Source organism: Xiphophorus maculatus, chromosome 5 (genome assembly GCF_002775205.1).
Source record: "Xiphophorus maculatus strain JP 163 A chromosome 5, X_maculatus-5.0-male, whole genome shotgun sequence".
NCBI lineage: Eukaryota > Metazoa > Chordata > Actinopteri > Cyprinodontiformes > Poeciliidae > Xiphophorus > Xiphophorus maculatus.
The window spans coordinates 20,612,822-20,628,367 of NC_036447.1; positions in this window are offsets into that span (position 1 = coordinate 20,612,822).

Sequence of the window (15,546 nt, forward strand, 5' to 3'; positions counted from 1 at the left end):
AGACACGGGGAGACATTTAGGCCAAGGAAAAAACATTATGTTTCTATAAAGAAAGGAAAAAGAAAGAAACATTATAGTTCAAGATCTGGACGGAAAAGATGGACATCTGAAATTGTGAATTAAAAATATATATATATTTACATTTATCCCTAGTATATGTTTATTCAGATTTCTCCACATTTTATTTTTCTCTTTACATGTATTGGAAAAAAACATTGGAATATTGACAGTTTAATTTTTTCATGTGTTTACCAGGTTACTATAATTATTATCTAACTAATTAAACAAAATCACACACCAATAAGTTTATTTATGAAAGATGACAGTTTGTGAAAACTAAATGATACATTTCCTCTTTTTGGTTTCTTTGTATGATTTTAATTCATGTCTATCTTTTTCTCTCTTTTTTTGCTGTCATTTGACTTCTTTGGCTGTGGATATGACTCCAGACATAGCTGAATAAGACTATCGTCAGAAATACCACAGTCTATTAGTCTACATATTGGTTGACAAACAAAGGTATAGAAATAAATTATTCCATATGTGCATTATTCCATTTGTATACAAAGAAGGTTAAAGTAGGAGCACTCTTTGCACTTTTGTTTTTTGTTTAAAGAGTTCCATTTTAAACCCTGGTAGACTCGTAGGTTGTCAGGGAGTTATCACCTCAGCTCCACACAGATTCTTTTTGTTTTTCCTTTTATCTGTAGCATTAAAACATTCCAACTTCATAGAAATATAATGAGTAAAAACAAAAAGTTGCTTTCAATTAATGATTTTTACATTTCTATTTGTATTTCGGGAGCGGGGGGAGGAACCCTCTCCAAGCCTACCTGGCCTAATAAGAAATAGTAATAATCGCTTCTTTGATAAATCATAAATTAACTGTGATTAACCATGGTTCAGGGAAAGTTGAATTCAGTTTTACCAGACACATCCACACCTGATTACTGCCAGAGAAATCACTCAAATAAAATCTGCCAACATGAAGTAGAATACAAGATTTAAAGGAGAGACGCATCATGCTCTGATCTAAAGTAATCCATCTAAATCACAGCAGGCCTCACGGGCCACACATAAGGCAAATCTTTTCTTACATTCAGTCTGCTTAATGTGGATAGTTTTTTTTTTCTCTTAATAAATTGAATCATTATTAAAAAAACGACACTTTTACGATTTATTCAGGTTTTATCTGACTTGATTTACATTTGTTAAGTGAATGTGATTAAACTTGTTTCACAGTGTGCTCCTTGAAAGAATGAAATAATCAAATGCCAGAACATTGAATTTGTGTGTGTTGTGAGGGAAGATTTTACCTGACATTTTACAAAGCACGAACAGATGTAATGGTGTCGTTATCTGCACGTATGGACTTTTTCGAACTTGGAACAAATAACAGGAACCCAAATAAATTTAGCAAAATAATATCCATCTCAAATATAAACACTAAATTCGAAGTACTGCAAAATATTTGTTTGCCCCAACATTCTCAATTACAAGGGAACCTCAAACATTTTTAGAACAAATCTCTGTCCTATTTTTCAATCAACGTTTTTCCTTTTTTCTCTTCTCCCTTCACTGAAAGTTTGTTGCATCTACTCTTGTCCAAAGCTAATTAGCTTCTTGTTTTCCACTTTTCTTCTCCAGTTGCAGTAAAAATGTGCTTCTACTATGTCATTGCTTTTCTTACTTTGCTGTATTCTTTAGCAACAACAAACAAACACGTAATAATTTACAAAGTAAGAGATGGCATATGAAAACAAGCAAACAAAAAGAAAAACACCAGCACTCAGCACTCCCTTATGTGATATAAAACAAACTTTAATAATAATAAAATATTTGAGTTGAGCTTATTCATACCTATAGTTTTACAACAACCACAGGGTGAGCAATAAACTCACCATAACTTAATCATGGGCGTAATGTAACAAATTCAATTAGTATAATAGAGTAATATCTATTCATTACAATTAATTCCAAAGAACTGTGAAAAACCTTAAAATTGACTATTGAGTATCACAGTAACATAAAAAGAATCTGGCTCTATGTAAAATGCAAATTCTACAGTAGCAAAATGTGTTTGTCAATTACTAACACCTTAACAGTTTAGAAAAACTAATATAGCTAGAGGAATTTTTACTTTTACTAAGTTGATCTGTGTACAGAATCTTCTAAGTAGTTAGAATTTGTGACATTTAGCGTGATTTCTCTTATCCACTGACTCTTCAAAATGGAAAAGACAAGGGAACATGTCATTCAATTAGACATTATAAGTGTTGATGGTCACTGTCAAAACGTGCCCATTTCTACAGTCAGAGCAGTCAATAAAAGTTAAAACAACTAAACAAACTCAATTGTCACTTGTGGCAATGCACAATAAGGATGGTAATAGGGGAGGTGAAAGAAAAATAAAAAGTCTCCCTGTTGGAGAACTGCAGGAAAGAGTGGCATCTTCAAGTCATTAATGTATTTTTTTCTTTTTTTTTCTTGGCTCTAGTGGCCTTTGATAGTGAATTGACAGGAAAGTGGGTAATGAGAGAAAGGGGAAGACATGTGACAAAGGTCACCAGGCCGGGAATCGAGCCTGTGACGACGGTATCGAGGACTAAGGTCTCCATATGTGGGTTGTGCTTAACCTCTGCACCCCCACTAAATACTAAATACCCCCGTATTTATTTTACGGCTTTTTTAGAAAACTTTACCAAAGGAGACAATGACTGTTAGGCGAACTGTAGTTCTTTTTGAAATATTGAGTGGGCAGGTAGTACCATGCTGCAACCTCTAACTGCTAGCACTTGTTAAATCCTGCCTCATTTATGAATAGCCAGCAAAGGCTGCCATAGGGGGAAAAAAACTGTTTTGAGTTATACCTTTCAGCGTGGATTCTACAACCCAGGGTGTAAATCACGTAAACAATTTTCTAAACAAATGTCCGGCATCCTGTGCCTTTCAGTCCTTTCCTAAATGCAATATATTTGCTTCTCATCTCTTTTACAATGTTTCCTCATATAGAGATCTCCCTTCTACTCCCTCTAGACCCACACACATATGTATCGGAGTCCTGGATATTATCATAGGCATAGGATATGTCCAGAGGTCCACACTGACCTTTCACCCTGGTCCCTGGGACAGAATGGGGCCCCTCTCTCTGCCTGAACAGGGCCAGCGGCAGTTTTATAGAAAAGGTCTGCTGACTGACAGGTCATTTTTCAACTATTGTTTTTCTTTTAAACACCAATTTTATCTTGCAAAGTAGCACACTGGCAAGCAATGAAGAGTGTAGCTGTGGTGTTCTTGTTAAAGACAGGCAAGGAGTTTGTGATTTGCTAAAATGTTCTATCTGCTTGACATAAAGAGGGGGTTCTATTTATTTCAGAAGCATTTATGAGCTACATTAAACTATGTTATGTCCATACATCAATCATTTTTTCTCACTACTGTTATTTTCTAATGATTTAATTAAGGGAAAATAAATAAAAATGTGTTCTACTCTACAACTTACTACTTCAGTTAAAATAGGAAGTTTTATATTCAGCAAACTGAATTTTCCGAATATTGTCAAAGCCAATTAAGGTCCAAGTTTAATCAAATGTTCATATGTAACTATTTTTACAGTAAAGTTGTTCATGTAAATTTGATTGAGAAACATTCCGAGAAAAAAGGAGAAGGACGAATTCAAAGTTTCTCCTAATTTTATATTAAAAAAAAGCACCATTGGCATAATAACATAAATTGTGATTTAGTAAAAGCAAAAGAAACTGTATTCATCTGAGTTGGAGACAACAACGTTCGGCAGTCCCAGTGGCCGCGGCGCTCTGTTTTTTTGTCGATATCTGGCACTGAATCAAGGCAGGCTCCAAGTTTTAAATTGAATTTCATGCTGGATTAGTGGCCCTCCTCTGAAATGCATGTGAGCCTCCCCCTAATGACGCGCTCATCTTCGCACTCCAGAGACACGCTGTGGATGTTTTTGTTTCTCCATCAATTAGTACGAGTGGCACAACAGCTATGTTTGCTTTATCACTGGAAATGATTACTCACCATGCTGCGCTCACATTGTGACAGACGGGGATAGTTTTGTTTTTTTCTCTTTTTTGTCAGCTGTCTGAGGACATCAAATTTATTTTCAACATGCACTCACTCAAACTTAATTTTACATTTTGATGCTAATAGAAGTCTTTATGAAAATGAAAGCATATCAAACTCATCCATGTGGCCACACTGCGTTTCGTCTTTCCTCCCCGGCCAGGTCTAATGGGGTCTGTGGAGCCTTGGGTCTATCTGTCCTTTGCCATGTGTCCTCTTTAGCACTGACCCATGCTGGAGGATCAGGGACCGGGCCCCGGGGGCTGAGGTGGTAGAGCAGGGGAAAGAGTGGGTGCGAGGGAGGGAAGGGGCTGTCTCTGCTTCAGGCAATGGGTGAGCAGAGGGCAACGTCGTGGGGGTTGAATGTAAGCCATGTAGGCCTCTCTTTCCCCTCCACCCTTCCCTCGTGATTTTGGCCTGAATGACATGGATGAATAACAGAGGAGTGCAGCAGTACAGGCTGCCCTGCTGCTGACCCTGACTGCTCTGGCCAGACCAGGGACAACATGTGTGTCTCTGTATGCGAGTCTTTAGCTGTACATGGAGGACCTTGCTTACACGTGTATGTACGTGTGTGGAAACTTTTATCGCTTCTTGTGCATGCTTAACATAAACATGTTTACCACAAAACAGTATGAAGGTTGAAGAATCCTACATTTATCAGTAAATGCATTAATGTGTGTGTGTGGGTGTGCGTGCACATGTAGCCAGCAGGGACAAGTAAACAATGTGCTCTTGTCTAACGTAAGGCCTCAGGCCTCTGAAATACATCGGACACAACTCACACAGGGAAGGAATGAAGTCAGGCAAAGGAAAAGGTGCAATGTTACCAAAAAACATCTTAATATTACAAGGAAAAAGTTGTTTTAATGAGAAAACAGTTTAGTTATCAAGATCTGATGTGAATTCATGTGCTTCCTTATTTAAATATACACACGGTTTCAAAGTCCAGCTATTGATAATTTGATGCTGATATGTTAAAATTTTAAGTTTTTCTATTAAGTATTATCTCTAAACCCTAAACCAAAGTATAACTTTAAAAGATGCTCAACATTCCTCATTTTAATTCAACTTTGTGTTCGAATTCTCAAGAAATAATACTTTAATCTCCTAAAAAAAAGAGTTTTACCCAATTTGGCACACAGAGGTGGTAACCTCTTGTTTTTTAATATTAACATGCATACTTTCATTGAGAAGATTTTGTTGTAGATTATACAGTCAACCTGAAAACGGTGACTGTTTCAACTATCTCTTTAAATAAAAATTTAACAAAGACTCATTTTGTTGAATCAGTCAGTCACATAAAAGTGATGTTTTATCAACCAAATTATTTATATTTTAAAGTTTTGTGATTCCCAGATACAGACTTAAGTGGCATCACTTCTTAATCCACAGATTTTAATATTATGCCAGAACTCCCAGCTTTAACTCTGGCCAGGCTTTCTAAAAGGTTTAGAGGGATTTTCTTTTAACATCCATTTGTTTCAACTGTAATGTTGAAACAAATGGATGCAGGAAGGAGCCATCCACAAACTGTTTCCACAAATCAACCCATTTGCTCAGTGAATTTTACAAAGTTTTGTAAAATCAGTCTGCATCTGTAGGTGCTGGATTTTATTTGCCTGAGTGCATGGATGTGATTGGAGCAATTCAACAAGTTAGAGGGGTGAGTGAACTGTAACTGTGTAAAATTGCCCAATAACACAGCTAACTTTCATTTAATGTCTTTTGCAAAAAGCCCTAATTATTTACTCTCCAATTATTTAAGTAACTTTACATTCATACTTGTATTTTTAATGGGGGTATTAATACAATTGACTTTTTGAGCTTTATAAAATGTTATGATGTAATACCCTTATAATAAACATACCCTGAGTGTTCATTGGATCTTTAATGCATGTTTGAGAAATCCTCGATGCTCCTCTGGTAGTCAACTGGGAGTGTCTAAACACCTGGCCTTGCTCACACAAAGTTCCTCCTTGAGCTGGTTTCTCTAGCTGAGCTTCCAACTCACAGAGCTCCTCTCTCCAACGCAAACAGCAAACACCTGGTGGAATCTGCTGAGCTTATCGTAAAAACAACTTCTCAGTCCCAATTTCCTAAGAATGGTGGTAAATGACATAGTCAAGAGGCATTGTTGTGATGACGTGCTCAAGGTGGAGTGTCGGAAAGAGCAGGAGTTTTTAAAGGAGACAGAGGGGAATTTCCTGATGTTAAATTCTGAAAGTCAAATTTCTTTTAAGTTTTGTTTGATATGTATAGTATTTTTATAACAACTGTTACTTGATTATGCTGAAAAATGGCACCATGTGCTTGGAAAATACCCTCCCTTAAAGGTTTAGCTTTCATTTTTATTCTGTGTTTCTACACACTTGAATTATTTTACTACATTTGTTCTTTAAGTAAACCATGCTGTTTTTTGTGGGAATTACAATACGATAAAGTTGAAGTGCTTCCGGCTTTTAAGGTAACGTGTCTGATGAAAATGACATTAAACAAAAAGGCTGCCATCAATCTTAGCATAGAAGTGGTTACGTTTCAGGGGGAGGTGGAACAAAAAGCCAGCCATATTGTCTGTGCTGTTTGCCAAGTGGTAGTCATGCCCCTGCCCAGCCCTCCTATTATGAGATTGGCAATGAGTTGGGCTGCCTGCTGGGGAAAACAGGGAGCTGACACCAGGAACATATGCAGCAACACCTGATTGTTGTGCCACTGCCACAGACCTTTTCTGCTAGAGAGCACAAACACATGTAGATTCAACACACAACAACAACACTCAGATACTGCAGCATGCATTAACATTAGAAGTGTAACCTTCATTTTTTTCATTAGTACTTATACTGCATGATCAGTGCATGCACAGAGCAATGTAGAGTGGCTTCCAGAGCAAACCCACTGGGGATTAATTTCCTCGTTCAGAGAGGCTGTGGATGCCAAGCCTGGCTGGTGTGCCAGCCGCCCGCGGTGCATCACACGCTGGCATGCTGTGCCAGCAAACAGCACTGATGCCCTCCATTTGCAGTGTCACATTTATCAAATGCATGCTGCTATCACTTAGTCCTCAGTCGTGCAAGACCGGTCCGCCTTGCTACGCCACTGTTTAAACCAGTGGCGTAAAAATGTACTCCGATGAGTTTGATTGACGACGCTGCAGCATAAAGTCGCAACTGATTGTGTGAAATTTAAAAAAAAAAAAGGAATTTTTTCTAGGTGGATCCTCACCCCATTCCACCTCAGCACAAACTGATGCTTTTTGGGATTTTATTTCCCACCACTTCATTGAACTTCATACTAGGATCGCACATCCGTCGTCTTGCTCAGAGGAACTCAAACGTTTGCAGCCACACACAGAAGTGCAAAAGCAGAAAAAAAATGTTCTTGAATTTTCTACCTCTACAGAGAATAAAGCAGAGCCTGCATTATTATGCAGCCATATGTGGTAGATTGAAGGAAGCTTGCAAGAGTTGGAGGGGTGAGGTTGGGGGGGTTGTTAAAGAACCGGCCTGCATTGTCTGCCGGCTCTCAAAAGGTTTTGCTGTTGCTCATAGTCACGTTCTGAACTGGATGCGACCCTACAGGTGTCCCTGCTCTCTAAATGTGTTCTCCAGACCCTTCACCAGCCCCCTTCAAGCCGTCCGTCTGTGACCCCTGACCTCGCAGACCCCAGGAAGTATGGGTAATGGCAGGCTTGTCAATAAAGTCCAGGGTCACTAATAGACTAGCTTTGTTCTGCAATGTCAGCCAGCAAGAAAGAAAAGACTAGCAGAGGAAAAAAAATCTCCCTCATACCCACCATCTTTATAACGTATCTGGGCCTATTCAGATAACAAATGGGTGCTTTTGATTGTGAGCCCACAACCCACCACCTTTCTGTTCCCCTCTCCTGCATGTCTGCCTCTCCTCGTCTTCCTCCATCTCCTTGCTTCGCTCTCGTCATTTTTAACTCCAAAGAGGTGCTTGTGCGCCGGGCTAAAAGGTCTTAATGTGCCTGCATTCATTGAGCCAGACCATAGAAGGCTGTTTTTAACCCTGTTTACGGCCTTGCATCCATTTGGCCAGGAGTCCTTCACTCCTTGTTCCTCCCCCTCTCCATATTTCTCTCCATTTTTCAACCTCCTTCACTTTCTCTTACTCCCTTTCTCTCGTCCACCCACATCCCAATCCCTTTGTGATAGGATATGAATGCACTTTGCTAGCTGATAATTACACTCTCCCTCTCTGCCCTCCTCTCCCTTTCTGACAGTGGGATCCACAGGCAGTCCTTATTCAGCCAGTAATTTGCCTGTCCTCCTCTTTCATTGAGAAGGTACAAATTATCCTTCACACGGGCACTGGCTATTCTCCGTCTCAGGCAGTGTGATGAGGACCGCACTAAAAGAGAAAATAGCCAAGAACATGCACTTTGCATCTGCTCTAAGTGTAATCTAAAAGAAGCGATTTCTGTTTCATTCAGAAACTTTCTTGCTAGACAACAGCAAATGGAAAGAAGTAGTAATGAACTCATCCAGTTGTACTGTGATTTACAGCAAAAATATGGTCATAATCAATACAAGCATCTCCAGTACAACTACAAATTGTTTAGGTTAACTCTCTACAGCAGTTCTCTTTAAAGTAAAGTCTATCTTGCCCAGAGCAGACAATTTGGAATAGCTTAGAAAATATTTGTGAAAACTACTTTATTAGAACAAAAAGAGAGGCCAATTATTTTTCCCAAAATATTGCTAAAATGTTGTTTTGTGAGCCAGAGGTATCGTCACACCCCTGCAGTCAACACCACAGTTAGCCATCTTGAAAACATACATTCACATAATTAGTGTCCAAGCTTGGTCACATTTGGACATTTGCTCTCCGTCGCCTTCTCATCAGCATCCATAGCTGAGGTCTCACCGCCAACCCAGCTGTGTTTAAAGCCCATCCAAAATAGTCAAAGTGACAAACAGATAGTTAGCAAATGAAAGGATTCCACGACAAATTACTTACAGGACTCTGGCTCTGTGTGCACATATGCATCTGCAGCCATTTATATCGCCTTTATGAGTGTAGAGGTTTCATCAGGATTTATGGCTGGATGTGAACTGCACTCAGCGTAACACCCTCAGAGGCTGGAGTGTTTCGAATCCTCAGACGGGGTGGGTTTATTTCAGCATATCTGTGTGAATTTAATTACAAGTGCTTTCGCTTGGTTTTAAAAGTGTGACAGCACTCAGGGCCATTTTCGTAATTTATTTATGGGCTGCGTTGGCAGGGTACTGGAACCTCATTGGGCTGAAAGCAGAGTTCAAGCAGCCGGTGGCGATTACAGGGCAAACGTGACCACTGGATAGACATCGACTGGCCTGGGAAGTCAACAGGAAACGTTCTTTTTTCTTTTTTTTTTTTTAAAGACCATAATCATGTTCTGTCAAGTAATTACAGAACAGCAAAGGCAAAAAATGAAAACACATGGTGATAATGGGGACAAAGCATTGATCATCACCATACTGAGCAACTCCTGATGGTCATGGAGGGACAATGGAGCACAGAGACGCCAATTGTTCTTTGACTCGATGAACTATGTAGCTCGTTAGATGGAGTTTTCCAAGATTAAAGAGATGGGTATGAGCGGAGGAGTCAAGGCCCGAGGTTAGAGCTGGGGGCGAAAATCGACACTCTGCCACAGCAGAGATGATCCGGCTCTCCAGCCCCTGACCCCACAGCGTGCTGCAGCCTTTGATTCTGCTTCTCTTTTTCTCACTCCACATCAAAAACACACATTGTTTTAGCCTCTTTGCATAATATTAAGACACAATCCAACTCTTCAGTTCTGTAAAATAATACTTTTCACCTGTTTCCTTGCACTACTATAAGTGTTGCTGTCTTCCTTCCATTGAGGAGGTTGTAATTGATGGATTTTAATGAAAGGTGTAGGTGTTGAATGCATATCTTGCCAAAAGCACCAAGGCATTGATATTCTCCCTCAGGCAAAAAAAAAAGAGAGGGAGGGAAAGCGATGGAGAGGAGAAGAAGAGAGGTGACCCTGCTGCCTGAGTGGCAGTGGCCATCATGCATAGCATCTCTAAAACGGGGGTGGGAGCTGGGTGGGGGTGGAGGAGGTGGGTGAATGTCACTTTCAAGTGTCTTCTCAGCACTCTTCCCTAATGAGAGATGGGTTCTGCTCCACAGACAGCCAAGGGGACCAAGAAAAGGGCCCCTCCCCGCCTCCTCTTCATCCCTCCCCTCCACCTCTCAGATCTCCGATCCTCCAAGGAGCTGACAGCTCGAGCATCTCCTTCCACCTGCACAGCCCCGTTCCCCCAATCATCATCACAACAACAACAAAGGTAGGGAGAATTTCCATTTTCTGACTCCTAACCCCAGTCCCTGAGACATGCACCTTCCTTGCATCACTCTTAATCAAAATGACCACTCTTCCACTGTATTTTTGCTCATACCTGAGCGCCCCTCGCACCCCCGCCCTCTCACTCTTTCCTTGCCGTCAGTGAGGGACGCACACGGATGCTATTTAGCTACCCTAGCTAGTGATTCATCCATTCCAGCTGAAGGGAAAGGTGAGAGGAGAGATCTCCCAGGACTCCTCGCAGCCCCCATCTGTCAGATGCACCCGGCCCGCTGATTTACATTTACCGCAAGGATTTATGGGATGCCCGCCACAAAACGAGTCGAAGCAGCAAGAATCATGGGCGAGAGACAGAGCTGGAGAAATTATTCAAAGTAGTGATTATTTTGGGACGGCCATTACGCATGCACACCTGATCAGGGCCTGTCACCCATGACTCCCCCCATCTACCATGATGGAGAGGGGCCTCATCCATGCTGCGGTCTTATTTTACCTGGCTTGCATAAAGGAGAATTCTCTTAGGCACCAGGAGAGCCTACTAAGGCTAAATTAGGCCCCCGGACAGGCAGAGGAGACAGGGAAAGAGGAGCAGATAAGGCTGTTACGTATGCACAGGGGATTGAGATAAGAGATAGTGGTCAAATTCACAATCAATCTTAAGCCGAACATAATGTGGTCACGTATTTGCAAACATACTTCCATGTTTTGATTGTTTATGAGTTTGTTTCAACCCTCTAGGTCATTTTCTCCTTTCCTTTACACGCACAATAATTTAAACTTCAAATTATTTGAATTGCAAATCAGTTGAAACCGTACAGTAAATGGACATAAATGTGCGAATTTCCGTATGTTTAACAGGTGACATTTGCCAGTCCACCTGCTCTCTCTGTAATTCAGAAGCCCAGAAAATGTCACACTGACAGCCCTCCTTTCAGCGCTGCTCTCAAGGCTCCGCTCACACCCCACCTTCAGCAAGGATCATCACTTATAGTCATTACCTACAGCACTTTGCAGTCTGTCGCTAAGAAAAGGGTTAGCGTAGCCAAGCTTTAGCACATGTTCTTTTGCCGTAGCTTAACAGCTAAGGTCAGCTAAAACCGTCTGCCCTCCTCCTCCTCTACTCTCCCCTTTTCCCTGCCAAGTTCATTACCGATGGCCCCCAGGAACGACCTGATTTCAATTCAAATGCACTTTGTTCAGCTGCCCTTCTGGTAAAAGCCTGTCAGAATGGTGCCAGCTGATTATGTTGTAACAAAGAGTTTTGCTTATTTTATTTATTGCCGAACACAGCAGCAGATTTTTATTTTTTCACAATTGAGCAGAATCAGGCCTTTCTTCTTTTTTTAGTTTGCTTGATGTTGTTTCTGTTGCTTTTTCAAATGAAAAAAGCATTCATAATAAGTTACCGGTGCATAGCATACAATGTCTTGCAAGAATCATTTGTTTCCCGCTGCCAGAAATGTCAAGGTATCTCTTTGATATTCAATGTAATACACCAGCATAGCATGGTGTGTAATTGTGAGGAGAAGCAAATTTGTACAAGTTTTTTGCTAAAATAATAAAAACATTCGGTGTGCATTTGTATTCAGTCTCTTTTGAGTGAATACTTCAAAGAACTGCTTTCTTGCTCCAAGTGCAGCTGCAAGTTTTTGTCATATACCTCTACAAGTTTTGTGCACATAGACACCAAAATATTTGTTCTGTTTTTTCTTATTTTTGCAAAATAGCTGTCAAATTTGGACACATGTTGACATCAGTTTGCTCTAATTTATCAATGGGTAAACATTGACAGTGCCATACTAGCACGTTATATCTTTGGTTGTATATGTAGTTCATTGTCCACCCGAGGCTCCAGTTTTTGTTGCTTCAAACTGGCTTTCTCCCAATGCTCTCCTTTATTTAGCTCTATCCATTTCTCATCATGTCTTACCAACTTGCCTTACCTGCTTTCTTTTTCTCACCCTTCCATAAAGGCCATATATGAAGAGCAAAACTAATGGGATATTCTTCATAGATATCCCCAAACTGAGCTAGATGTCTCTGCCGCTCTTCTACTTGTTGCTGATTTTCAGGTTAAATAAAGTCTTCTTTGCCTTGCCTTACCTTACCCTGCTGCATCATTTATCAGGACAGCAATTGTGGCCTGCTGCTTCTGTTTTCATAAAACCAATTAAATGAAGAAAACAACTATTTCTTTTCATACACAAACTCCTAAATCTATGCTTGAGCTGTCTGCTGTGTTCCTTGGTCTTCATGATGCTGTTTGTTCACTGATGCTCTCTAATAAACATCTGAGGCCTTCACAGAACAACTGGATCTACACTGAGTTCAAATTTCACACAGTTAGGTAACTTGTAAAAGCAGCTGGTTGACCTGGTCTTCAGTAAGGAAAGGGGAATGAATACAACACGTCACACTCTTTAGAGTTTTATTTGTTGAAAATTGTATAAAAAAGAAAAAAAACTACATTGTTTTCCTTCCACTTAACAATTACACTTTATTTTGTGTTAGTCTGTCACATAAAATCCAAATAAAATATGTTAAAGTTTTGGTTGTAATGTTAGAAACTGGGAATAAATTTTAAAGCATTGTCAATTTATTAATGGGTCCTGGCAACTTGCTATTGGCAGATATTTGACCTGACGGGGCAAGGTTAACTTAGCAGCATAGATAAAGTGATTGTCCATTACTTCTAGTGTGTAGTTTGACCCCAGAATGACTAAGACGGACGTTTAACACCAAATAATATGCTACAGCACTACATGTGAATGTCAAGTTACAGCAGACTCAAATTTAGGTGGCCACAGGCATTTTTCCCACTGCTTTCATGTCCTTTCATGGTGGCCAATGTGGTCTCATGAAATTTTGTGAGCTTGATGTTTTAAGTACTGGTCACAACTTGATTTATATTTTCTTAATCCTTTAAATGTTGGGTAGATTTTAAATAATTGAAATTGATTTGTTGCAATCGGTGCAAAGGCATTTCATCTGTTCATTTATGTTTTAATTTATAGGCATTGGTGCCATAAAAGAAAAACTCATGCAGAAAACGTTTTGTTCAGTCACATTGTGAGGCTTTGTTGTCATCACTTATGGTGGACTGCTATGCAAAAATTGATATTTGCATTGTACATCAGTTTGTATAAAGTTAAACTGCACACATGAAGTTAGGAATTTAGTAGGTGTTCCCTCTTTTTAAAACTTTTCAAAGATTATTTTTTTTGCTTTTTTTTCTTATTTTCATATTTTCTTCACTTATCCCCTTAAATAATTTTTTTATCAATAAAATCCTTGGTAATTTTATCCTTGGCTGTGAATTTTATTGCAGTTGCAGGGATCCGGTTCAGACACTGCAGTGGGATATCTCTGAGGCCAAGAAAGTGAGCAGAGTTTAATGAGACGTTCTGTAAAGAGGACATAAATAGAAATTGAAGCATTTACTTCATCTTTTCACAAAGCAAGAAAATAAATTGTACTTCTGCTGCACCATTTAGTAAATGTCTTCGTACTGATGATATTTTAAAATTTATGTTCTTTCCTATTGTAGTATTTCCTTAATATAATATGCACAATGAACAGCACTCATCACTATTCTTTATACCCTTGCTAAGGAAATGTCCAAAAACATAAAGATAAATAGTTGTGATGGAGACTCGGTGACCCCAAGATATCACTAAAAGCTCACTTTCACTCAGTAAACTTTGAAGATTAATTTTATCCCCTACGCCATGTAGATGATGTTTTATGTTAATTAAAGATATTGTCAAGTTCATAAGAATATCTATTTCATTTTTGGCATTTCCACACTTCTTGTTCTTTATGGTAACCTTAGTCCATTTAAAAAACTAGTAGTTTTGCCATAAATGTGAAATGTATACTGTATATAATCTATTCATGTATGACGTTGCATAAAACAATCAAAAGAATTTCAGAAAAGTGTCTGGTTCAAAAACATTGAGCTGAATAATGAAGTCCTTCTAGGCTGTTTTAATTTTCAGGCTTTTTATGGAAACTTAACTCATCACAAAATATGTAGCAGGACAGCCAAAAAGCAATTCTCGAACACTTTTGGTAAGATGGAAACAAGGTTCACTGCGTCAGAGGAGTCATTGTGTTTTATAGAGCCTTTCTGGCCAAAGCTGTGATCACACAGCAGATGAGATGCATTTACAGGCATTACAGGACTGGACAAAGTTCAGCACTGAGCAGTGTAATATTTCTGTTTTACTACACAATCTTTTCTCCACTCATCTACTGCCTGACTGCTACATAAAGTTCTTCTTAGAGATGAAAAGCAGGCTGGGAGTCTTTATTTGAGTCATATTCAAAAAGCCTTATTCACTCCATGATTGTCTTTTTCCTGGCACTGAATGATCAGCTTAGTGAAAAATGGCCTGCTCTTTGTGCCAGCTGATCCTGAGATGATGAGCCATTTCGCCTGGTTTAGAGGAAAGTTGATTTGACCTCAAAATAAGAATCCTTAATTTGTCTCAAACTGGAAAACGGGAGAACTGAATATTGTCTGTTTGTGGCACAGTATGTCTTGCAGAAAGAGGGATGTGTGAGTAAGGCCTCGCAGGGGGAAAATAAGCCTTGAACAGGAGGAGAACTGGACTTGCCGAAAAGATTAGAATCACAAGAATTTGTCAAACTGATGATGGAAATGTCTGCTCTGTTTTATATTGCCCACAGTTGCTTATGATTTGCACAAGAAAATAATCGTTATATATATTAAAGTGCCTTGCAGAAATATTCACATTGAACCATTTCACATTCTGACACGTTGTGATCTCAAAATTTTAATGGATGCTATTGGGATTTCTATGTGAGAAACCAGCACAAAGTAGGACATAATCATGCGGTAATAGGAAAAAGATTCATGATTTTACCTTCCCCCGCCCCCTAAAATGAAAATCTGAAAAGTGTGGCAAGGGTGCATATTCAGCAACCTTGAGTCAAAACTCTGTAGAGTCCCCTGTTGCAAATAAAGTTGTAAATTTTGGGGGGTTCGTCTCTTCCCGCTTTTATGTGTCTACAGACTGAAACTTTCTCCCTTTTTTGTTGCAAATAGTGAAAGTTCAGTCAGAGGGGATATGGAGTGTCTGTGAACCTCAATATTAAGT